Source organism: Oncorhynchus masou, chromosome 21, assembly GCF_036934945.1.
Source record: "Oncorhynchus masou masou isolate Uvic2021 chromosome 21, UVic_Omas_1.1, whole genome shotgun sequence".
Taxonomy (NCBI): Eukaryota; Metazoa; Chordata; class Actinopteri; order Salmoniformes; family Salmonidae; genus Oncorhynchus; species Oncorhynchus masou.
Genome location: NC_088232.1, coordinates 263,764 through 290,000, shown reverse-complemented (window position 1 = coordinate 290,000; position 26,237 = coordinate 263,764). Strand labels below are relative to the sequence as shown.

General features: G+C 44.8%; 1 protein-coding gene across 11 annotated transcripts in view; it reads left to right on the top strand.

The window, feature by feature from the left end:
* The window catches only part of LOC135507555 (type II inositol 3,4-bisphosphate 4-phosphatase-like), a 369,267-nt gene that overhangs the window by 228,874 nt on the left and 114,156 nt on the right, over window positions 1-26,237 (top strand). The window lies entirely within an intron of this gene.

Here is a 26,237-nt window from a genome sequence, read left to right as displayed (position 1 = left end):
CATTCCTCTTGCGTTCACAGCCATATAAGGAGATCATGAAAGACAGAGCCTCAAAAATCCTTGTCATTTCCTGGATGCCAAGTCATCTTGGTTTTGCCTGAAGCTCACGTTAAAGGGCACACACAGAGAAGATATTTGTATTTCTGGACACGTCAGAGTGTTTTCTTTCGAACAGTAGCAATTATATGCATAGTCGACCATCTTTTTGTGACAAAATATCTTGTTTAAAACGGGAACGTTTTTCTTCCAAAAATGAAATAGCGCCACCATAGGTGTAAGAGGTTAATTAGCATGTTATTGCATGACATAAGTATTTGATCACCTACCAACCAGTAAGGATTCCGGCTCTCACAGACATGTTAGTTTTTCTTTAAGAAGCCCTCCTGTTCTCCGCTCATTACCTGTATTAACTGCACCTGTTTGAACTCGTTACCAGTATAAAAGACACCTGTCCACACACTCAATCAAACAGACTCCAACCTCTCCACAATGGCCAAGACCAGAGAGGGTGTAAGGACATCAGGGATAAAGTTGTAGACCTGCACAAGGCTGGGATGGGCTACAGGACAATAGGCAAGCAGCTTGGTGAGAAGGCAACAACTGTTGGCGCAATTATTAGAAAATGGAAGAAGTTCAAGATGACGGTCAATCACCCTCGGTCTGGGGCTCCATGCAAGATCTCACCTCGTGGGGCATCAATGATCATGAGGAAGGTGAGGGATCAGCCCAGAACTACGCAGCAGGACCTGGTCAATGACCTGTAGAGAGCTAGGACCACAGTCTCAAAGAAAACCATTGGTAACACAACACGCCGTCATGGATTAAAATCCTGCAGCGCACGCAAGGTCCCCCTGCTCAAGACAGCGCATGTCCAGGTCCGTCTGAAGTTTGCCAATGACCATCTGGATGATCCAGAGGAGGAATGGGAGAAGGTCATGTGGTTTGATGAGACAAAAATATAGCTTTTTGGTCTAAACTCCACTCGCCGTGTTTGGAGGAAGAAGAAGGATGAGTACAACCCCAAGAACACCATCCCAACCGGAAGTGGAAACATCATTCTTTGGGAATGCTTTTCTGCAAAGGGGACAGGACGACTGCACCGTATTGAGGGGAGGATGGATGGGGCCATGTATCGCGAGATCTTGGCCAACAACCTCCTTCCCTCAGTAAGAGCATTGAAGAAGGGTCGTGGCTGGGTCTTCCAGCATGACAATGACCCGAAACACACAGCCAGGGCAACTAAGGAGTGGCTCCGTAAGAAGCATATCAAGATCCTGGAGTGGCCTAGCCGGTCTCCAGACCTGAACCCAATAGAAAATCTTTGGAGGGAGCTGAAAGTCCGTAATGCCCAGCAACAGCTCTGAAACCTGAATGATCTCGAGAAGGAATGTATGGAGGAGTGGGCCAAAATCCCTGCTGCAGTGTGTGCAAACCTGGTCAAGATCTACAGGAAATGTCTGATCTCTGTAATTGCAAACAAAGGTTTCTGTACCAAATATTAAGTTCTGCTTTTTTTGATGTATCAAATACTTATGTCATGCCATAAAATGCAAATGAATTACTTAAAAATCATACATTGTGATTTTCTGGACTTTTGTTTTAGATTCCGGCTCTCACAGTTGAAGTGTACCTATGATAAAAATGACCAACCTCTACATGCTTTGTAAGTAGGAAAATCAGTGAGGCAAAAAAGTATTTTGTCAGCCACCAATTGTGCAAGTTCTCCCACTTAAAACGATGAGAGGCCTGTAATTTTCATCATAGGTACACTTCAACTATGACAGACAAAATTAGGAAAAAAAGTCCAGAAAATCACATTGTAGGATTTTTAATGGATTTATTTGCAAATTATGGTGGAAAATAAGTATTTGGTCACCTACAAACAAGCAAGATTACTGGCTCTCACAGACCTGTAACTTCTACTTTAGGAGGCTCCTCTGTCCTCCACTCGTTACCTGTATTAATGGCACCTGTTTGAACTTGTTATCAGTGTAAAAGACACCTGTCCACAACCTCAAACAGTCACACTCCAAACTCCACTATGGCCAAGACCGAAGAGCTGTCAAAGGACACCAGAAACAAAATTGTAGACCTGCACCAGGCTGGGAAGACTGAATCTGCAATAGGTAAGCAGCTTGGTTTGAAGAAATCAACTGTGGGAGCAATTATTAGGAAATGGAAGACATACAAGACCACTGATAATCTCCCTCGATCTGGGGCTCCACGCAAGATCTCACCCCGTGGGGTCAAAATGATCACAAGAACGGTGAGCAAAAATCCCAGAACCACACGGGGGGACCTAGTGAATGACCTGCAAAGAGCTGGGACCAAAGTAACAAAGCCTACCGTCAGTAACACACTACGCCGCCAGGGACTCAAATCCTGCAGTGCCAGACGTGTCCCCCTGCTTAAGCCAGTACATGTCCAGGCCCGTCTGAAGTTTGCTAGAGAGCATTTGGATGATCCAGAAGAAGATTGGGAGAATGTCATATGGTCAAATGAAACTAAAATGTAACTTTTTGGTAAAAACTCAACTCGTCATGTTTGGAGGACAAAGAATGCTGAGTTGCATCCAAAGAACACCATACCTACTGTGAAGCATGGGGGTGGAAACATCATGCTTTGGGGCTGTTTTTCTGCAAAGGGACCAGGACGACTGATCCGTGTAAAGGAAAGAATGGATGGGGCCATGTATCGTGACATTTTGAGTGAAAACCTGCAAGTGCATTGAAGATGAAACGTGGCTGGGTCTTTCAGCATGACAATGATCCCAAACACACCGCCCGGGCAACGAAGGAGTGGCTTCGTAAGAAGCATTTCAAGGTCCTGGAGTGGCCTAGCCAGTCTCCAGATCTCAACCCCATAGAAAATCTTTGGAGGGAGTTGAAAGTCCGTGTTGCCCAGCAACAGCCCCAAAACATCACTGCTCTAGAGAAGATCTGCATGGAGGAATGGGCCAAAATGCCAGCAACAGTGTGTGAAAACCTTGTGAAGACTTACAGAAGAAGTTTGACCTCTGTCATTGCCAACAAAGGGTATATAACAAAGTATTGAGATAAACTTTTGTTATTGACCAAATACTTATTTTCCACCATAATTTGCAAATAAATTCATTACAAATTCTCGCATGTAATAGCCTTCATTTCTCAGAACAAGAATAGACTGATGAGTTTCAGAAGAAAGTTCTTTGTTTCTGGCCATTTTGAGCCTGTAATCGAACCCACAACTGCTGATGCTCCAGATACTCATCTAGTCTAAAGAAGGACAGTTTTATTGCTTCTTTAATCATGACAACAGTTTTCAGCTGTGCTAACGTAATTGCAAAATGGTTTTCTAATTATCAATTAGCCTTTTAAAATGATAAACCTGGATTAGTTAACACAATGTGCCATTGGAACACAATGGTTGCTGATAATGGGCCTCTGTACGCCTATGTAGATATTCCATTAAAACTCTGCTGTTTCCAGCTACAATAGTCATTTACAACATTAACGATGTCTACACTGTATTTCTGATAATTTCCATGTTATTTTAAATGAATGACAAAGAATGTGCTTTCTTTAAAAAAAAGAAGACATTTCTGAGTGACCCCAAACTTTTGAACGGTAGTGTATATATTCTGACAACCCTTGGAAATACTAAGAGAGACAACACACAAAAGAGACAACACACAAACTAACATTTAGTTAGGAATAATGGAAGGAAAGGGAATAATTACAATTGTACAATACCAGATTAAATGTCTTTATTTATTCCTTTCTGGTTCATTTGATATATTTGTCACCAGTGGATAGTGTGTGTAGTGTTTATAACAGAGGGGATGCACTGTAGGACAGAGTGGTGGAAGGGTGGCTATTGGGAAGGCGTTTATCTGTCGTTTGCACATGGGGAGGACTATTTTGACTATGAAACTGCCTGTGACTTCCTGTGCTTGGAATTGTCCAATAAAGTATGTTTAAAGCTGCAGGAATGGGCTTGGAAGTCAGACACACACACACACACACACACACACACACACACACACACACACACACACACACACACACACACACACACACACACACACACACACACACACACATTTAGATATACACATGCAAGCGCATATACACACACACACACACACACACACACACACACACACACACACACACACACACACACACACACATAGCATTACATTTGTTTTGAAATGCACATATGGTCTCCACATTTCTCCCATCATTACCCAAAATGCACTTCTGTGCTGTTTCACTGCATAATCTAGAAGATTCCCTCAAGGCTAGGAGGCCCATGGATAGAATATGAAAATAATGACCTAGACCAGAGATCCACCAAGGCACAAAATATGTTCATGCCAGATAAAATGAATCGCTTTCAGGCTGACACACACATTCACACACACTTGGGCTGAAATCCTACTTTAATTACTGTTCATAAATAATCTGGGCTTTTCAAAAGTTGTCAATAAAGAACATTCTGGATAATCCGGAACATTCCAGTGGTGCCCAGAAACTCAACATGCATATTGAGTAAGGTAATAGGTCTCATATAGAGTGAAGAAATAAGAAAATGGAGTGTTTTATATAGCGAGCCAAAAAGACATAGGTGAATGTCCAAAAAGTATGTAGCTAGCAAGTTTACTAGTTCGCAACATTAGTTGCCTTGGTAACAAAACGAACAGACTTGCTAGTTTAGCTTACCAAACCATCAGTCCAAGCTTGAAAATCGAATTCAACAATGCCAATAAAGTTTTCCATTTCAACTTGATTTGAAAAATGAACTATAGCCATTGAATTCTAACATGCAAATATACTGTGCATTATAGGGATATAATGCACACTCTGGAATGTCCTTCAAGCCAATTAGAAACAAGTATTCAACAATGCCATGGTATAAATCTCAGTAGACAGGGGACAAAAGGGGCTTAGAATATAGGGGAACCCACCTGGGCCAAGTCCTTGTCTATTTGATGAGTGGGTTATAATGAGGACAACATGAAGGAGGGATCAAATGAGGATGTCTCCATGCCTGCCATTGGGTCTCTTTTTTCTCTCTTTCTTCTCGACTTTGGAAGAGATTGTGGCCCTCCATCATTCCAGCACTCTGTAGAGGAGACGACGGGAGACCGGCAATCTCCACTGCGCTCCTGTCCCGATACATCCCCACACCCAAGAAGTGAAGAGGGGTGGGGGGGTCATGTATAATATCCTGCCTTTATCCACTGTAATCTGTTTCTGACTGAAGCCCATAAAGAACAAAGTCGTTTATTAGAGACGGGGTTCTGTCATGGAGCCTCAGTCCCTGATCCACCCCAAAGCTGTTGAAGGTATCAGGGAGAGAAAGTGTTGACATAGAGCCCCCATCCAGCCCAACAGTGCCTGATATAAGAGCTGTAGGCTTCATGACATCCAGCCCAACAGTGCCTGATATCAGAGCTGTAGGCTTCATGACATGCAGCCCAACAGTGCCTGATATCAGAGCTGTAGGCTTCATGACATCCAGCCCAACAGTGCCTGATATCAGAGCTGTAGGCTTCATGACATCCAGCCCAACAGTGCCTGATATCAGAGCTGTAGGCTTCATGACATCCAGCCCAACAGTGCCTGATATCAGAGCTGTAGGCTTCATGACATCCAGCCCAACAGTGCCTGATATCAGAGATGTAGGCTTCATGACATGCAGCTCAAACGAGCTGCTCCACCACCACAACCACCTCATGGCTCTTGATTTGAGCCCGTCCCTGTTCGTCTTAGCTCCGCTGTTCACTCCATTCTGTTCCACAACCTCCCTCGATCTCGCACCTGGTTGTTGTATCATCTCGACCACATTGACAAAGTGCATAATGGTATTTCTACTGTTGCTTTGTTTGGCAGATTGCCCCTCTCTACTCCTAATCTCCACACGGACACAGAGGAAGTGCAGAGGTAAAAGGCATCGGAGCCATGTTCTGCATTTGACGCGTTTGATCTAGACTTCTGCATATGCTTTAACCATAGAAAAATAATCAGTAGAATGGTAAAAGCCCCGTCAGACCACGTGTACTGATGAATGGGGATGGCAGGTCTAGTAATTCTAGGGCTGATGCTGCTAACTTTGTGGGAAGCAAAGGTTGATATGAAGACAAGCTACTGTTTTAAAAGGTTTCAGACAAACAATGACTAACTAGGTCTGTTGTTGGTCAGTCATGTGTACGGATGGTGTACCAGCTTTGACATGCAACTCCCATTGGATTAAAGGGCAACTCCCATTGGCTTAAAGGGCAACTCCCATTGGCTTAAAGGGCAACTCCCATTGGCTTAAAGGGCAACTCCCATTGGCTTAAAGGGCAACTCCCATTGGCTTAAAGGGCAACTCCCATTGGCTTAAAGGGCAACTCTCATTAAACTCCTTAAAATGCTTCTCTGTGACATCACAGGGTGCGATTTAAAGTAAGAAAGAAAAACAGCAACGTTTCTAGCCAGTGGGCATCACTGCGAATCTCATTTGAAAATCGCTGTTTTTATTTTTTGGGATGTCATCGGGTAGAACTTTTTAACTTTTTATATTTTTTCTTACAAAAATGCACCGTTTTCACACGTAGACATTGGTATTGTGCTGGAGATAATGAAAATGAAGTTGAAAAGTGGTGGAAATACCCTTTAACACCAAGGTCATATTGACACAGTGCAGAGATAGTTATGAGCCACACACACACTCGGGGAGAGGAAAGCAAATTGCTGCAATGCAGTTCTGATGAGCCCTCTGGTTGAAGGGAGTCGAGTTCAACTCAGCGTTCTGTCTCTCTAAGTCACTTTAACTATCTAAAATGTGTCTGACGTTTTGGCATGAATAAGGCCTTTTACATTTGGATGACAGTGGTTTGAAAAGGTCTTAGCTGGCAGAGGAGAGAATGAGAGGGCAAATGTTTCTATGATTACATGAGTCATAAAGTTGAATTAATGCCCCCTGGAATTTTGTCTTGTTTGTTTTGTTTGTGTGTTCAAAATGTGTACTTGTTGGTTAGGCAATATTATAAACTGGGTGGTTCGAGACCTCAATGCGGATTGGTTGACAGGCATGGTATATCCAACTGTATACCACGGGTATGACAAAACATTTATTTTTACTGTTATAATTATATTGGTAACCAGTTTATAATAGCAATAAGGCACCTCGGGGGTTTGTTGTATATGGCCAATATACCACGACTAAGGGCTGTATCCAGGCACTCCATATTGCGTCGGGCAAAATTAACAAGCCCTTAACCATGGTATATCGGCCTTATACCACACCTCATCAGGCCTTATTGCTTAATTATACACTGAGTGAACAAAACAAGAACACCTGCTCTTTCCATCTGAATCCAGGTGAAATCTATTATCCATTATTTATGTCACTTGCTAATCCACATCAATCAGTGTAGATGAAGGGGAGAAGACAGGCTAAAGAAGGATTTTTAAGCCTTGATACAAATGAGACATGGATTGTGTATGTGTGCCATTGGGCAAGACAAGATTTAGGTGCCTTTGAGCGGGGTATAGTAGTAGGCATTTTTCACAATCAACAGTTTCCTGTGTGTATCAAGAATGTCCACCACCCAAAGGACATCAGCCAACTTGACACAGCTGTGTGAAGCATTGGAGTCAACATGGGCCAGCATCCCGACGAATTGAGTCTGTTCTGAGAGCAAAATGGGGTGCAACTCAATATTAGGTGTTTCTAATGTTTTGTCCACTCAGTGTTGGGACAGCTGTACAAACAAGTGTTTTTGAAGTGTTTGAACTTGTGGTTCGTCTGCACCTGGGTGCCTTTTGCAGCACTGTGTGATGCAGTCCCTTACGTATGTTGTCACCGTAGACATCAGTCATATTATGTCCCAAAGAATGACTATGAAATGATACCTTTTTTCTTGTCTTTCTGTTTCTCTCTGTCGCTCTCTCTCTCTCTCTGTCGCTCTCTCTCTCTCTCTGTCGCTCTCTCTCTCGCTCTGTCGCTGTCGCTCTCTCTCTCTGTTGCTCTCTCTCTCTCTGTCGCTCTCTCTCTGCCGCTCTCTCTCTCTCTGCCGCGCTCTCTCTCTCTCTCTCTGTTGCTCTCTCTCTCTGTTGCTCTCTCTCTCTCTGCCGCTCTCTCTCTCTCTGCCGCTCTCTCTGTCGCGCTCTCTCTCTGTCACTCTCTGTCACTCTGTGTCTCTCTCTCTATGTATCTATCTGTAATTGTGTAATCAGTGACGCTGCTCATTCCAACCGGGTCAAATCTTAGTGGGAAGCCTTCCTCCGAATCGAATGATTACTCAGAATCTATTCCCGGCGACTTTCCAGACCTTGAGAGGGAAGCCATGCAGAATGCAAACGGTTTCTCCTGTCGATACCAATGACCTGCACCACAGCCTTCAACAGTGTGTGTGTGTGCCTAAAATCCTCTCTCTCTCTCCAAGGGGTGTACGAGGAAACTACGGGCTCCTGCTCTTTAAAAGCCTAGCTTTGATTTCAGAGTCAAAGGTGACCTTTTGAGACCACGCTCTCCAGAATGACTTTGCTCCTCTTGGTGAGGCTTAAGTTGACAAACAAAAGGTGCAATGGGTCCGCACTCTAAAAGATGTCTCGTAAAGCTGACTTCCTTTTTAGATTGCAGTGAAAATAATTCAAGCATCGGGAATAGCGTACACAGATGTTTCGGCTTTGCAGCCTTCTTCAGTGTGAGGCTTAAATTTGACCATAAAGTATATTAAATGTGCTTTAGATAGGCGTGCGTGACCTTTGCAAACGTACAGTACTTTTTTTGTTTATTATACAATGAGTGGGTCTAATCCTGAATGCCGATTGGTTTAAACCGCATTCCAGCTGATATCTATGACATTAAAATGACTATTCACTCTATTCCATGTTGTTAATACAGGCTCCAGACGGCCTCTATGGGTAATGATAGTGGACCCGACACTCTTGCTTCTCTGAGACGTCTGTGTTTAGCATAGTGTCTGCATGAGATAGTGTCTGCATTGAGTATACAAAGCAAGCCACACACACACACACACACACACACACACACACACACACACACACACACACTGCAAACCTATACAAATGGAAAGTGCTTGATTAGTCACTTGCAAAGCTATAATTATTCATTTTAAAAATGGCTAGTCTAGACACCAAGCCCTCCTTCAAGTGATGCCATTGAAAGCAGTTATTATTACAAGCTTTTGAAGTCTGTGGGTTGAAAGATGGTTTTGATTGTGTCCTCAAAAATTGTTCAGTTTGGCCTCCCGTGTGGCGCAGTGGTCTAGGGCACTGCATCGCTGGCTCTGTCGCAGCCGGCCGCGACCAGGAGGTCTGTGGGGCAACGCACAATTGGCCTAACGCCGCCCGGGTTAGGGAGGGTTTGGCCGGTAGGGATATCCTTGTCTCATCGCTCACTAAAGACTCCTGTGGCGGGCCGGGCGCAGTGCGCGCTAACCAGGTCGCCAGGAGCACGGTGTTTCCTCCGACACATTGGTGCGGCTGGCTTCCGGGTTGGATGCGCGCTGTGTTAAGAAGCGGTGCGGCTTGGTTGGGTTGTGTTTCGGAGGACGCATGGCTTTCGACCTTCGTCTCTCACGAGCCCGTACGGGAGTTATAGCGATGAGACAAGATAGTAGCTACTAACAATTGGATACCACGAAATTGGGGAGAAAAGGGGGTAAAAAATGTTTTTTAAATTGGTCAGTTTCACATGGACCCTGTCATAACCATAGCACCACATTTGTATTAGAAGTATCATCTTGTCACAAGTAGAATGCTATTATTATCCTACACACAGCCTAGACAGTTGGGCTTCATTTTAGCAGACGCTCTCATCCAGACCGCATACATTTTCATACTGGGCCCCCGTGGGAATTGAACCCACAACCCTGGTGTTGCAAGTGCCATGCTCTACCAACTGAGTCACAGGGGACTAGACTGTAGCGCTAAACGGCAGTGGATGAAATGGCAGCAGTTTTACGTGCACCTAACCAATTGTACTAGTATGTGTTTTTTGTCCCATTATTTGTAACTTATTTTGTACATAATGTTTCTGCCACTGTATCTTACGGCAACAAAGAGCTTCTGGATGTCAGGACATTGATCTCTCACCTCGGATTAGACAAAGATTCTTTCTGAAACAAGCAGGACGCACAGGATATACTGCTAACACCCGACAAAGCCAACATCCCCGTTATGGGCAAAAGAAAGAGACGCAGGTTAGACGCAGTATATAGCCTCGCTACTGTTATAGCCTCGCTACTGTTATAGCCTCGCTACTGTTATAGCCTCGCTACTGTATATAGCCTCGCTACTGTTATAGCCTCGCTACTGTTATAGCCTCGCTACTGTTATAGCCTCGCTACTGTATATAGCCTCGCTACTGTTATAGCCTCGCTACTGTTATAGCCTCGCTACTGTATATAGCCTCGCTACTGTTATAGCCTCGCTACTGTTATAGCCTCGCTACTGTTATAGCCTCGCTACTGTATATAGCCTCGCTACTGTTATAGCCTCGCTACTGTTATAGCCTCGCTACTGTTATAGCCTCGCTACTGTATATAGCCTCGCTACTGTTATAGCCTCGCTACTGTTATAGCCTCGCTACTGTATATAGCCTCGCTACTGTTATAGCCTGTATAGCCTGCTACTGTTATAGCCTGAGGACACAGGGCGGGATGCCTCGTGAGGGTCGCATAAGGCGAGTGTGAAAGCGTCCGTTACCGTCAATATTACTCGTCAACGTACAATCATTGGACAATAAATTAGACGAGGTACGATCTCGAATATCCTACTAACGGGACATCAAAAACGGTAACTTTTAGCTAGCAGGATATACTCTGCACAGGCTAGAACAGCACACTCCGGTAAAACGAGGGGGGGGGGGGGGGTCTGTGCATATTTGTAAACAACAGCTGGTGCACGAAATCTAAAGAAGTCTCTAGATTTTGCTTGCCTGAAGTAGAGTATTTTATGATAAACTGTAGACCACACTATTGGCCAAGAGTTTTCATCTATACTTTTCGTGGCTGTTTATTTACCACTACAGACAGATGCTGATGCTAAAACCGCACTCAGTCAGCTGTATAAGGAAATAGGCAAACAGGAAACCGCGTTCCAGGACCTCTATACCAGAGGAAGGCCCTAAAAATTGTCAAAGACTCCAGCCATCCTAGTCAAAGACTGTTCCCTCTGCTACATCATGGCAAGCAGTACTGGAACGCCAAGTCTAGGACCTAAAGGCTTCTCAACCACTTTTACCCCCAAATCACAAGACTCCTGAACAGGTAATCAAATGGCTACCCGGACTATTTGCGGTGTGTCTCCCCAACCCCTCTTTTAAGCTACTGCTACTCTGTTTATTAAATATGCATAGTCACTTCAACCATACCTACATGTACATACTACCTCAATTAGCCCAACTAACCGGTGCCTGTATATAGCCTCGCTACTGTATACAGCCTCGCTACTGTATATAGCCTCGCTACTGTATATAGCCTCGTTACTGTATATAACCTCGTTACTGTATATAGCCTCGCTACTGTATATAGCCTCGCTACTGTATAAAGCCTCGCTACTGTATATAGCCTCGCTACTGTATAAATCCTCGCTACTGTATATAGCCTCGCTACTGTATATAGCCTCGCAACTGTTATAGCCTCGCTACTGTATAAATCCTCGCTACTGTATAAATCCTCGCTACTGTATAAAGCCGCGCTACTGTATAAATCCTCGCTACTGTATATAGCCACGCTACTGTATATAGCCTCGCTACTGTATATACCCTCGCTACTGTATATAGCCTCTCTACTGTTTATAGCCTCGCTACTGTTATATTCTCGCTACTGTATATAGCCTCGCTACTGTTATAGCCTCGCTACTGTATATAGCCTCGCTACTGTATATAGCCTCGTTACTGTATATAGCCTCGCTATTGTATATAGCCTCGCTACTGTATATAGCCTCGCTACTGTATATAGCCTCGTTACTGTATATAACCTCGTTACTGTATATAGCCTCGCTACTGTATATAGCCTCGCTACTGTATAAAGCCTCGCTACTGTATATAGCCTCGCTACTGTATAAATCCTCGCTACTGTATATAGCCTCGCTACTGTATATAGCCTCGCAACTGTTATAGCCTCGCTACTGTATAAATCCTCGCTACTGTATAAATCCTCGCTACTGTATAAAGCCGCGCTACTGTATAAATCCTCGCTACTGTATATAGCCACGCTACTGTATATAGCCTCGCTACTGTATATACCCTCGCTACTGTATATAGCCTCTCTACTGTTTATAGCCTCGCTACTGTTATATTCTCGCTACTGTATATAGCCTCGCTACTGTTATAGCCTCGCTACTGTATATAGCCTCGCTACTGTATATAGCCTCGCTACTGTATATAGCCTCGCTACTGTTATAGCCTCGCTACTGTATATAGCCTCGCTACTGTATATAGCCTCGCTACTGTATATAGCCTCGCTACTGTATATAGCCTCGCTACTGTATATAGCCTCTACTGTTATAGCCTCGCTACTGTATATAGCCTCGCTACTGTATATAGCCTCGCTACTGTTATAGCCTCGCTACTGTTATAGCCTCGCTACTGTATATAGCCTCGCTACTGTTATAGCCTCGCTACTGTTATAGCCTCGCTACTGTATATAGGCTCGCTACTGTTATAGCCTCGCTACTGTATATAGCCTCGCTACTGTATATAGCCTCGCTACTGTATATAGCCTCTCTACTGTTTATAGCCTCTCTACTGTTTATAGCCTCGCTACTGTATATAGCCTCACTACTGTATATAGCCTCTCTACTGTTTATAGCCTCGCTACTGTATATAGCCTCGCTACTGTATATAGCCTCTCTACTGTTTATAGCCTCTCTACTGTTTATAGCCTCGCTACTGTATATAGCCTCGCTACTGTATATAGCCTCTACTGTTATAGCCTCGCTACTGTATATAGCCTCGCTACTGTATATAGCCTCGCTACTGTTATAGCCTCGCTACTGTTATAGCCTCGCTACTGTATATAGCCTCGCTACTGTTATAGCCTCGCTACTGTTATAGCCTCGCTACTGTATATAGCCTCGCTACTGTTATAGCCTCGCTACTGTTATAGCCTCGCTACTGTTATAGCCTCGCTACTGTTATAGCCTCGCTACTGTATATAGCCTCGCTACTGTATATAGACTCGCTACTGTTATAGCCTCACTACTGTATATAGCCTCTCTACTGTTTATAACCTCGCTACTGTATATAGCCTCACTACTGTATATAGCCTCTCTATTGTATATAGCCTCACTACTGTATATAGCCTCGCTACTGTTATAGCCTCGCTACTGTATATAGTCTCTCTACTGTATATAGCCTCACTACTGTATATAGCCTCACTACTGTATATAGCCTCTCTACTGTTATTTTTCACTGTCTTTTTACTGTTGTTTATATTTCTTTACTTATCTATTGTTCACCTGATACCTATTTTTTACCTAATAAGTGCATTGTTGGTTAGGGGCTCATAAGTAAGCATTTCACTGTAAGGTCCAGCCTGTTGTATTCGGCACATGTGACAAATAAACGTAGTTTTGATTTGAAATGGGTGCATCATTATATGTGTGCCTACGCGGGTGTATTAACGCTGCAACACACCTGAAATTTGCTCAGTGCCCCAAGAAATGTGAGAGAATAGTGAGAGCGATCGACTACCGGAACCCTGTGATGCAACGAATGCTCCAAGCGAAACAACTGTGGACTCTAGCGTGCATGTGGTGTGAGCGTGCCCAAGCATGTTCTGTGTTTCTTTTATCCTGTAACGCCCTTTTAATACTAAGAAAAAATGCAGATATTGTCTGCCTGTGTCTGTGGTAATTGGGATTGAAAGAACCTTGGCTTTTGACACGTATACGAGCCATGAATATTACAATCAAACTGGAGTCAATAAAGAATGGCTCCATAAATGAGATGATTTGCTCTGGGAGAGTGTAAAATGTAACAACTCTTTGTTCTGTGAAATATCAAGTTGGAAAAAATTTCATTTTTTTCCCTCTGAGAAACCATTTTCATTTTCTTTTCTACTCAAACTCATTTCACTTCCTTAAACTCTCGTGACTCATTCACGAAGCACAAAAGGCTGCAACAGCACTCGAGCAATCAATGCACACCTGTCTTAAACTGACCGACGGAGGCCATTTTGTGACTGCTGTTCAGAATCATGACTCTAGCCAATCAATTAAAGCCCTGAGCCATAGTGACATCTAACAGCTGCTGGGGCTGTGTAGTGGAGACTTTGGCTTGGCCACCGCCACCTATACTGAGGGACCTGATTCATTCATCGCAATCACTTTAAACAGTCCCCTATAACCCAATAAAGCTGCTTGTAACAGATGCTACAACCATATCCGAGGGTCCTTTCATGGGGAGAAGAAGATTCAATTTGTATTGAAGGTCACTGGAGTCTCTGAGTCATTGAGGCATGAAGCGTGGAAACTGGACTGGAACAAACTACAGTTTAGAAACTGTTCTGACAAGGCATCAAGGTTTTAGTTTTGATTGAGTGGGCCTATCAGGGGTTGGAGTGAGGCATAAACAAACCAATCGATGGAGAGGACAGTAAGACGCATGCATGGTTTCTCCCACTCTTGGCTAGGCCTTCCCATCAGCCCTGGCATGCAGTGCCTTGGGCCGGGTCGGCTGCAAAGGCGTCTAGAACGTTGAGCACGGAAAACCCAGGGCAGGAAGTTCAAGACAGACAAAGGAAATGACAGTCAGGTAGAGAGAAAATAGAAACATGAGCAATGTGAGAAAGAGTGCCCTGTTTCTGCCTTCTAGTCAACCACAAGAGAGAGAGAGTCACATACAGAAACAGAGAGAGAGAGAAGAGAGAGAGTCACATACAGAAACAGAGAGAGAGAGAGAGAGAGAGAGAGTCACATACAGAAACAGAGAGAGAGTCACATACAGAAACAGAGAGAGGAGAGAGAGTCACATACAGAAACAGAGAGAGAGCGTCACATACAGAAACAGAGAGAGGAGAGAGAGAGTCACATACAGAAACAGAGAGAGAGAGTCACATACAGAAACAGAGAGAGAGTCACATACAGAAACAGAGGAGAGAGAGAGTCACATACAGAAACAGAGAGGAGAGAGAGAGTCACATACAGAAACAGAGAGAGGAGAGAGAAAGTCACAAACAGAAACAGAGAGAGGAGAGAGAGAGTCACATACAGAAACAGAGAGGAGAATGGGAGTCACATACAGAAACAGAGAGGAGAATGGGAGTCACATACAGAAACAGAGAGAGAGTCACATACAGAAACAGAGAGCGAGAGAGAGAGTCACATACAGAAACAGAGAGAGAGAGAGTCACATACAGAGAGAGAGAGTCACATACAGAGAGAGAGAGTCACATACAGAAACAGAGAGAGAGAGTCACATACAGAAACAGAGAGAGAGAGGGTCACATACAGAAACAGAGAGAGAGGAAAGAGAGAGTCACATACATAAACAGAGAGAGGAGAGAGAGAGTCACATACAGAAACAGAGAGAGGAGAGAGAGAGTGACATACAGAAACAGAGAGAGGAGAGAGTCACATACAGAGAGAGAGTCACATACAGAAAGAGAGAGGAGAGAGAGAGTCACATACAGAAACAGAGAGAGGAGAGAGAGAGTCACATACATAAACAGAGAGAGGAGAGAGAGAGTCACATACAGAAACAGAGAGAGGAGAGAGAGAGTCACATACAGAAACAGAGAGGAGAGAGAGAGTCACATACAGAAACAGAGAGAGGAGAGAGAGAGAGTCACATACAGAAACAGAGAGGAGAGAGAGAGTCACATACAGAAACATAGAGGAGAGAGAGAGAGTCACATACAGAGAGGAGAGAGAGAGTCACATACAGAAACATAGAGGAGAGAGAGAGTCACATACAGAAACAGAGAGGAGAGAGAGTCACATACAGAAACAGAGAGAGTAGAGAGAGTCACATACAGAAACAGAGAGGAGAGAGAGCAGGAGTGAAAGTGAAGAGACTAGCAATTGTCTCGCCTCCACAGAGGTCCCCTGAAAAAACATACCTTCTTGTCAACCACAAGAGTGAGAGCATCATAGATATATATATATATATATAGAGAGAGAGAGAGAGAGAGAGAGAGAGAGAGAGAGAGAGAGAGAGAGAGAGAGAGAGAGAGAACAGGCAATTGTCTCGCCTCCACAGAGGTCCCCTGAAATGGCGTCTTGAGAGTACAGGGGAGGGGAAAGTTCCACGGAAACGTCAAAGTCCCCACACTCCCACAGAGAGAGACCAAGAAACCTGACAGCAACAGAAGTACAGCGAAGCACTTTAGCTTACCCCTTAAGAGGCCTAAAGCTTTAGCCGCGGGACGCTAAAAATAAGATAGAAATACACTGCAGGACCCTAAAGAAAAGCTAGTTTCCTTTTTGGTCCCACTATTACTCCTCCTTGTCAAATGAAGTGGAGTTTGTTGGTTGAGTCCCTTCAGGACATGTTAAGAACTGTGTCGCGCATTGCAAGAGGGAGTGGTCATGCAGACATGGAAAAGATGTGCTACTGTATACAGGAAGATATAGGGCTACTATACAGCAAAGTGAAGACGCTATAAGGCCCATAACTCTATGCCTAGTAGGATATCTGTCTGACTAGTTGGATCTTTGACCTATATAAAGCTGTATGGTGGCTAATTATAGATACATGGTCATTCAGGACAGATGTTACCATAAGGGTCGTGTTGATGGAGAAACCAGCCTCCCTGTAGAATCCTCTGCAGTGGACTGAAGAGGGTTGCAAAGACACTCATTGGGAATGAATGAATGAGCTCTTTTTTTTTTTACGTGACTCTGCAATAATTGGGTTTAGTGCTCAGGGGAGCTGCCTCAATCAACGTGACAACACTGCAGGCTTTGTTCAAACAGGTCACCAGGATCGCATTGGGACCCTCCGGCCGGGCTGGCACTGTACAGACAGACTGATCTGCAGTTGGATGGCTTCCAGTTGCCTTACTAAAACCTAGTAACAGAAGTGTGACCTTTTCATGCCCGTTGATGAAACTAGACAGACAAACTACCGCAATAGTAGCATGTCGAACTGTAAAAGTCATGATTAACAAAATCCGCAGTTAATTAAAGTGTAGATAGACTTTAACATGAAAAACAACTAATAGGACGAAATGTAAAAGTCATGATTAAAATGTTCCGATATGTTATGGAACAGTACAGTAAAGTATTTGTGTGATATCTGCAGAGAACTAGAACAAACCAGAAAAAAACTCCCACTATTTTTAGTTGTCTTTAATGTAAAATTCATGCTTTAAAATACCCAGCATGCTACGCTACGCTGCAGTACAGTGAATTATGTGTGTAATATCTCTCCAGAGAATTAGGGCAGTCCCAAGTCTGACTAGCTCATTGGTCCACACTCTGTAATCCATCATTAACATGGAGAAAATGGTTTCTGGGCGATACTTGAACATTTGTCAAGTGTTCTTCCTCTGAGCCCTTCGGGTCGAGGGCTATCTACATCTCCATGGTTTATGTAAAACACCGTAGAATGAGGGAATGACACCGTGTGATGTTGCCTTAGAGGGGCGGGGCATACAATTAAAGCCACAGTCCACGTTAATTAATCTCTGTCACTAAGAACTGTTTCTCTCGTTAGGGTGAGATTGGAATAGAAACAGATATATTGTCGTTACGGTAATGTGGAATGACATCTTGTTGAATTCTAAAGATGGCTCTCTTCCTGGGAAGGAGAGGCGGACCAAAACGCAGCGTGGTCATAGTTCATGGTTCTTTAATAAGAGACACTTAACATGAACACAACTACAAAACAAGAAACGTGAAAACCGAAACAGCCCTATCTGGTGCAGTAAACACAAAGACAGGAAACAATCACGCAACAAAATACCCAAAGAACATGGCTGCCTAAATATGGCTCCCAATCAGAGACACCGATAAACACCTGCCTCTGATTGAGAACCAATCCAGGCAACCATAGACTTACCTAGACACCTAAAAGAACACAACCCCATAAATCTACAAAAACCCCTAGACAAGACAAAACACATAAATCACCCATGTTACACCCTGACCCAACCAAAATAGATAATCTTAGATCAGCTTAATATTAATATTAATATTTCAGATAGTTATGTCTCTTTTATATAGCAACCCAACCACACAATCAGTGACTCACCTACACACGCATGTACAAACATGACAAAAAGATAAACGCACGCACACGCACACACACACACACACCTTCACTCGCTCATTTACCACTGGTTTTCTGGGGAAATAAAAATCACTATTCCCCAAACAAACAGGTTCCTGCCGACTGTTCTCAACACAGTCATTGTTGGATTATTTTCATAGTGCATAGATTGAATTGTGTGGTGTGTGTGTGTGTGTTAGTGAGATTGTGTTTGTTGGGGATTGTGTGGTGTGTGTGTGTGTGTTAATGAGAGTGTGTGTGTTGGGGATTGTGTGGTGTGTGTGTGTTAGTGAGAGTGTGTTTGTTGGGGATTGTGTGGTGTGTGTGTGTTAGTGAGAGTGTGTTTGTTGGGGATTGTGTGGTGTGTGTGTGTTAGTGAGATTGTGTTTGTTGGTGATTGTGTGGTGTGTGTGTGTGTTAGTGAGAGTGTGTTTGTTGGGGATTGTGTGGTGTGTGTGTGTTAGTGAGAGTGTGTTTGTTGGGGATTGTGTGGTGTGTGGGTGTGTTAGTGAGAGTGTGTTTGTTGGGGACTGTGTGGTGTGTGTGTGTTAGTGAGATTGTGTTTGTTGGGGATTGTGTGGTGTGTGTGTGTTGGGGATTGTGTGGTGTGTGTGTGTTGGGGATTGTGTGGTGTGTGTGTGTTGGGGATTGTGTGGTGTGTGTGTGTTAGTGAGATTGTGTTTGTTGGGGATTGTGTGGTGTGTGTGTGTTGGGGAATGTGTGGTGTGTGGGTGTGTTAGTGAGAGTGTGTTTGTTGGGGACTGTGTGGTGTGTGTGTGTTAGTGAGATTGTGTTTGTTGGGGATTGTGTGGTGTGTGTGTGTTGGGGATTGTGTGGTGTGTGGGTGTGTTAGTGAGAGTGTGTTTGCTGGGGATTGTATGCGTGTGTGTGTCTGTGTGTGCGTATGTGATGGGGACGACAACTCTATTTTAGATTACATCCATGTCAGGTTATTCAAAAGCCAAGTGTGGATCGATGACAATTGAATGAGAGCGGGAGATGTCAGGACAGGACACAGGAACAGTCACTGACCTTCCTCACGATACAGTGGATGAACACCATCCATTAATCAAGTGACGGGGCTCAATAGTCTCCTTAGTCATTCATTCCCAGATAACGTACTTAAACCTGCCACTTCAGAAGCACTAGAGAACACGGAGAAGGCCGATAACTAAAAATAAAGAAAACAGGAGAGAGAAAACCTCCACAATTAATGCATCTTTCCCCTCAATTAAAAACCACACAGGAGGAGAACGAACGTCCCCTTTCGCAAGCACTGAAATGACTCAGAGAAAGAGAGAGAGAGAGAGAGAGAGAGAGAGAGACACTTGCAACAAGCGCAGACATCGAAGCGTAAATTTTGTTTTTTGATGAAGTGTGAAATATCTGACAAAACAGCTCTTTCCTCCGGCGTAAAACAGATGGGTTTTGAGGTGTAATTGCGCTTGGAAAAATTCCAGCAACCTGATTCTGACGGAAACTGGTTGTGACAAGCGTTTACTGCTCAGACAGGACTGTAGGAGGACGGTGGCACCGTGGCTGTTTACTGCCCAGACAGGGCTGTAGGAGGGCGGTGGCACCGCGGCTGTTTACTGCTCAGACAGGACTGTAGGAGGGCGGTGGCACCGCGGCTGTTTACTGCCCAGACAGGACTGTAGGAGGGCGGTGGCACCGCGGCTGTTTACTGCTCAGACAGGACTGTAGGAGGACGGTGGCACCGCGGCTGTTTACTGCTCAGACAGGACTGTAGGAGGGCGGTGGCACCACGGCTGTTTACTGCTCAGACAGGACTGTAGGAGGGCGGTGGCACCGCGGCTGTTTACTGCTCAGACAGGACTGTAGGAGGGCGGTGGCACCGCGGCTGTTTACTGCTCAGACAGGACTGTAGGAGGGCGGTGGCACCGCGGCTGTTTACTGCTCAGACAGGACTGTAGGAGGGCGGTGGCACCGCGGCTGTTTACTGCTCAGACAGGACTGTAGGAGGACGGTGGCACCGCGGCTGTTTACTGCTCAGACAGGGCTGTAGGAGGACGGTGGCACCGCGGCTGTTTACTGCCCAGACAGGACTGTAGGAGGACGGTGGCACCGCGGCTGTTTACTGCCCAGACAGGACTGTAGGAGGGCGGTGGCACCACGGCTGTTTACTGCTCAGACAGGACTGTAGGAGGACGGTGGCACCGCGGCTGTTTACTGCCCAGACAGGACTGTAGGAGGACGGTGGCACCGCGGCTGTTTACTGCCCAGACAGGACTGTAGGAGGACGGTGGCACCGCGGCTGTTTACTGCCCAGACAGGACTGTAGGAGGACGGTGGCACCGCGGCTGTTTACTGCCCAGACAGGACTGTAGGAGGACGGTGGCACCGCGGCTGTTTACTGCCCAGACAGGACTGTAGGAGGACGGTGGCACCGCGGCTGTTTACTGCCCAGACAGGACTGTAGGAGGACGGTGGCACCGCGGCTGTTTACTGCTCAGACAGGGCTGTAGGAGGACGGTGGCACCGCGGCTGTTTACTGCCCAGACAGGACTGTAGGAGGACGGTGGCACCGCGGCTGTTTACTGCCCAGACAGGACTGTAGGAGGACGGTGGCACCGCGGCTGTTTACTGCCCAGACAGGACTGTAGGAGGACGGTGGCACCGCGGCTGTTTACTGCCCAGACAGGACTGTAGGAGGACGGTGGCACCGTGGCAGTTTACTGCTCAGACAGGGCTGTAGGAGGACGGTGGCACCGCGGCTGTTTACTGCCCAGACAGGGCTGCTCATGCTGAAAACACAGTCCAGTTCAAAGTAAATGACACAAATGGTAGCTCAGATTTGGTCTGTGTAGAGTACGGGCTGAGTAGTGCTTGACAATGCAATAGAATCCTACTAGAATCCTATGCGTTCTGTTTTGGTATGTTGCATTGAAAGTGGATAATATTACGTTGATTCGATCACAATTGCCACAGTAAAGGGAAACATTGATAGTGTTAACAAGGAAGACTTTAGGACCGTGCTCACCAACCTTTTCTGAGTTAGGATCACTTTGAGTCAAAATGCACCCCGAGATCTACCGCTCCAAGTTTCTTTTGACTTAAAAACGTGTAAGCCTATGCAACATTAACCAATTAAAAACAGTACTGTAGCAATGACTTTTGGGCAGTAAGTTATAGACCCAATACATCATAACCGCATATTTGCTTTGCTTTAATTGCACTGGCAATGCATTGTTGTTCGGGCCATTTTTTTTTACAATTATATTTCAAAATTTGAGGTAGGCTATATAATCACACAGGTAATAGATCCGTGGTTGTATTACTTGTGAAGCACAGCAGAGTGAGCATCCATTAAAATCATGAGCTTTTTATTTTATTGGGCTGATGGTGCCTGCGTCTGATGTTTAGTCTCGGCAGAGGGAGAGAGCCACAGACTGAGGGTCTGCCTCTCAACATCCCACTACTCTCCCTTTCCTCCACTGACACTGACCAAAAAGGGAGACTGTCTTCCAGCTGATGGTGAAACTCAAGTCACACCGCATTATTTATGCCTGAGGCACAAATTCATGTTGTTACTCCCGGAGTATGAACAGAGAAATTGAAAAAGTCCTCGATATTAAAAAAAGACTCAAGCTGCTAATAATAACAAGCACGCAAGCCTGTAGATACACGTTCCTCCTCATTCATTACTGCTGCAGTGCTTGTTGTAGTGCTGAGTGGAAATGGGAAGAACATGCATTTTAAAAGTGTTGACTACAAAGTGTTGACAGTGATGAGTAAGAACTTAAACATGAAGTCACTCATATAAACAGCAGCTCTTTGCTGTATTCGTTGACAGTCTCTCTCTAGTCATGGTTTTAAACGTTTTGAAATCTCACCGTATCAATTTTGCTGTAGCTTTCTTTCTTTCTGCTAAGCTACTGCAGACACGGTCATCTGAGCCATCTGATTGGCCAGTGGAAGGCCAATAGTGCACTTGATTTGCTCTCTGGGCCCGCCAGGAAGGCAGAGTTTGCACCTTCAGACACAGGAAATGGTTCAAAATGGCAACATTTAATCTACCCGGCGCACAGGGCAGCTGAATCAGGTGCACCTTCCTCCAACAGCCCAAGAACAAACCAAAAAATAGGAACACAAGGCTTTATCATGGGTTTTTATACAGAAATGTTTGGTGATCGACTAGGAATTTTCTTGAAGATCGACCAGTTGATAGCGATCGACCGGTTGGTGTCCACTGCTCTAGAAAATTGAGTGAAGTTCAATGTTGTGTTTCTCTCTGTGGGCTGATGTTTCTGTGCGCACAGCTTGGTCACACTCATTCGGTCCCCTCTCCCCAGACACTGTGGCTGAGCACGGCCTGTGTCACCTGTCCTCTTCCATTGCTGGCTTGAATCTTCTGAACAATGCTCCTCTCTTCAGGTGTGGGGTTATGACTCAGGTCACAGACGAGCACACAGCTAGACAAACACTGAAAAGGAAGTTGCTCAAATAAGGAAATAAGAAATAAACCGAAACACCACACGATAGAACACATATTTAAAGCACTTCTAGGTTAGTACATTCAAAATAAAGCACACATTGATGGAATAAAGTTGAAGGACTAAATTGAGTGACTTGCATTTCATCACCCAGATTGGTATGAGTAATTAGTACAGATTTGTGTCACTTTGAGACATGTTTGCAAACTGAAGAAGGGTTACAAAATAAATCACCCTTAAATGCAATAATAACGTCCTTAATAACTAATTGTTTTGTGAACAATTCCAAATATGCGACAGGCATACCTCACCAATTTTTTCCCCTCATATTCATCATCTCCAGAACCAATGCACGTTCATACTAGTGTTTACTTTACACACGGCATCCAAGTGTCCCTTTAAGCACATCATTTTTTTGTCTCTTTAATGAAGCTGCTCTGATTTAACCACTGTCACAAAAAGTGAACTCTGGGCCAATTATTAGATGAGGACAGTTGAGCGGGGAGATCACAGGCGGGCAGAACAATCTGTAGATGCTGTTCAATGCCAACTCCAGAACCGAGGAAGACGAGGTGGAGAAATCGTGGGAGGATGGAGGAGAGGAGCTTATTTACTGTCCATCTTATTTTTCCGGCAGCGCTCCGCAGCAGGCAGCTACAAAGTTCATTTGAGGTCAATCACAGCTCTAACAGATAGATTGTAGCTACGCTGCTCGGTACAACCATCTTGTCAGGAAGGCAACTTCTGTTCGCACGCCCGCTTGATTTGAACCAACCTCTCCTTAACCTGCCTTTAAGCTATAATGGTAATTATCACACACACACACACACACACACACACACACACACACACACACACACACACACACACACACACACACACACACACACACACAGACACAAAGACACACACACACACGTCAGAAAAACTGTGAAAGCGTGTTATTTTAAAGATGCCAACTATATGACATATCACCCCCCATCCGTGTGTAAGCTACAGTCTGTACAACTAAGACATCATCTCCCATCGCTCCCACACATAAATCAATTACCTTAAAGACGTTCTCCAGCTATTTGTTTTACTTTTACTGTTGGAAAGCAATATCCCAAATATACATACAGTGAAGTACACACACTAAAAAGCAAAAAAAAATGTTTGAGCAAAATAGTGTTGTTTTTAGACACAGTTGCAAACTTCAAGGAGCTGGTCTGATGGGGAGATGTGATGTCATCAGCCTCTCCCCTTTCTTGAGGAGCCATAGAGAACAACAGAGGATACCTGGACCACCTATTGAGATGTGCCTTTTGTGAAGTCTATCACATGATAAATTATCTGCAAATGAGACTGGAGCAGTTTACAGCCTTGCATAGAGTAGGAGTAGGACTTTAAAGCCTACACTGTTTAAGTGCAATGTTTCATAATGGTAAGGAGCTCAAGCAATCTGGAAAGTGTACCTAGGTGGGCCACTGTAGCCCCGTTGCAGTAACGGTGGTGGTCTGCTAGCTGTGCAACAGGTGTTAAAAATTTTCTCCATTATAATCCAAGGGAACGAGCGGCTCGATCTGGACTGACCATGTTTACTCAAAGTCAGGGTGACTTTCCGGAATGTTCTCTGTGTAGTGGAGAGGGGGATGAGTGGGAGAGGAGGTGGGTTGGGTTGGGGGGGGGGTACCAAGAAAGATAAACACTGAAGCAGATGTCTGGCATGGGTCCTGGGATCCATCAACAGACTTATATCCTCTCTGTGTAGCAAGGGACCGCCGTGTGCAAATGAGTCTCTGAGCGAGAACGCCACTGCTGCAGTTCCCCGAGTCCCTCTTCAGATCAGTCTCTTCTCCCTCTCCGTCCTTCAACTCACTATCCCTCCCTTCCTCTCCATGGGGTAGCATCCCCTTCTTTCTCTCTCCAGGCCCAGAGTACCTCTCCAGATCCCTCTCTTCTCCCTCTCCATCCCTCACCATCCCTCTCCTTCTCTCCCCAGGGTGTCATCCCCCTCTCCTCCCGCCTCGCTCTCTCTCTCCCTCTTGCACCCCAGGCTTTGGCTGTGATTATGATAGCCCTTCATTGTCCACTGGGAGAGGGACCAGGCCCATTAGCACTAGATCAATCTGACTGGGGGATTAGATCACATGCTGCTAGCCTAATACCCAGGTAGAATTGTTCATTTAAGTGTGTGTGTGCGCGTGTGCGAGTGCCTGTGTGTGTGTGTAACGAACTACTGCTGGCAATGGATTTCCCATCAGATCATTGGTTAGAAAAGTCATTGGGGCTCCCTAATATGAGAACGGTGGTATCTGTTCTGTATCTGGCACTGAAGGAGGGAGAACAATGACTTGACCACAATGTGCTGGGGTTACACGAAGCAACTTGGACGCAGCTATGTTGCTTTTTGGATTGCTTCATGCAACACCCCCAGCAACTGATAAGCAAATTCATCTGCAACTTGGTGGCATCCAGATCAGTTGCAAACGTTTCAACTTTTGTGAAACTCGTTGCAAGCAACACAATCAAAACGAATGCTTTTGTCGCGTGATGCATTCGAAGGTACAGAACTCCGACCCAGTTGTCACGTCAACACAGCTGTCGCTCACGCTGCCTGTTGCTGCCGGAACCGCCATCAAGGTTGATAGAAGCGACATAGTTAGTTAAACCGAAGCTGTATAAATAGATATTGGCATCATGGCTAGTAAAGGTTTATGTATGTGGTTTGGCTGTTAATACATTTAATTTTTTTAAGTAAACCCAGACCAGTTTGAACTAGCTAGCCTAAGCTTAGTTAGTTGCTAGCCTAAGCTTAGTTTGTTGCTGGTTAGTTGTTGGTTAGTTAGTCGATAGCTAGCTAGCCAGCTAGAACAGTGCTGGCAATTTCAATTTGGCTAGCTACATTGTATAGACAGCATTTTTTTCTAAATCATTAAGGAAAAGGTTCGATAAACAAATTATTTGTGAAAATCACAATGAGGTGAGTTACCCAATAAATGATTTTATATATGTAGTGTGCCACACTTTTTATTTGTATAGCTTATTGAATCACAATGTAACGCAACAGATGCCATTGGTTTAGAATTTTTAAACCACATTGTTGCATGACATTTCAATGGTGTTTCAGTTGCTTGTGTATCAGCAAAGTTGATTGAGATGACACTTGCAACTGCAACAAACATTTCTTGAGAAACTCCAGCCTACATTCTCTCTTGACCTCTCATTGTCTGTTCCTCACCACCTCTTATTTACTCCATCTACACCTCTATTCTCTGTCCCATTGGCTGCTCCATCTACACCTCTATTCTCTGTCCCATTGGCTGCTCCATCTACACCTCTATTCTCTGACCCATTGGCTGCTTCATCTACACCTCTATTCTCTGTCCCATTGGCTGCTCCATCTACACGTCTATTCTCTGTTTCATTGGCTGCTCCAGCTATACCTCTTCTCTGTCCCATTGGCTGCTCCAGCTACACCTCTTCTCTGTCCCATTGGCTGCTCCATCTACACCTCTATTCTCTGTCCCATTGGCTGCTCCATCTACACGTCCATTCAATGTCTCATTGGCTGCTCCAGCTACACCT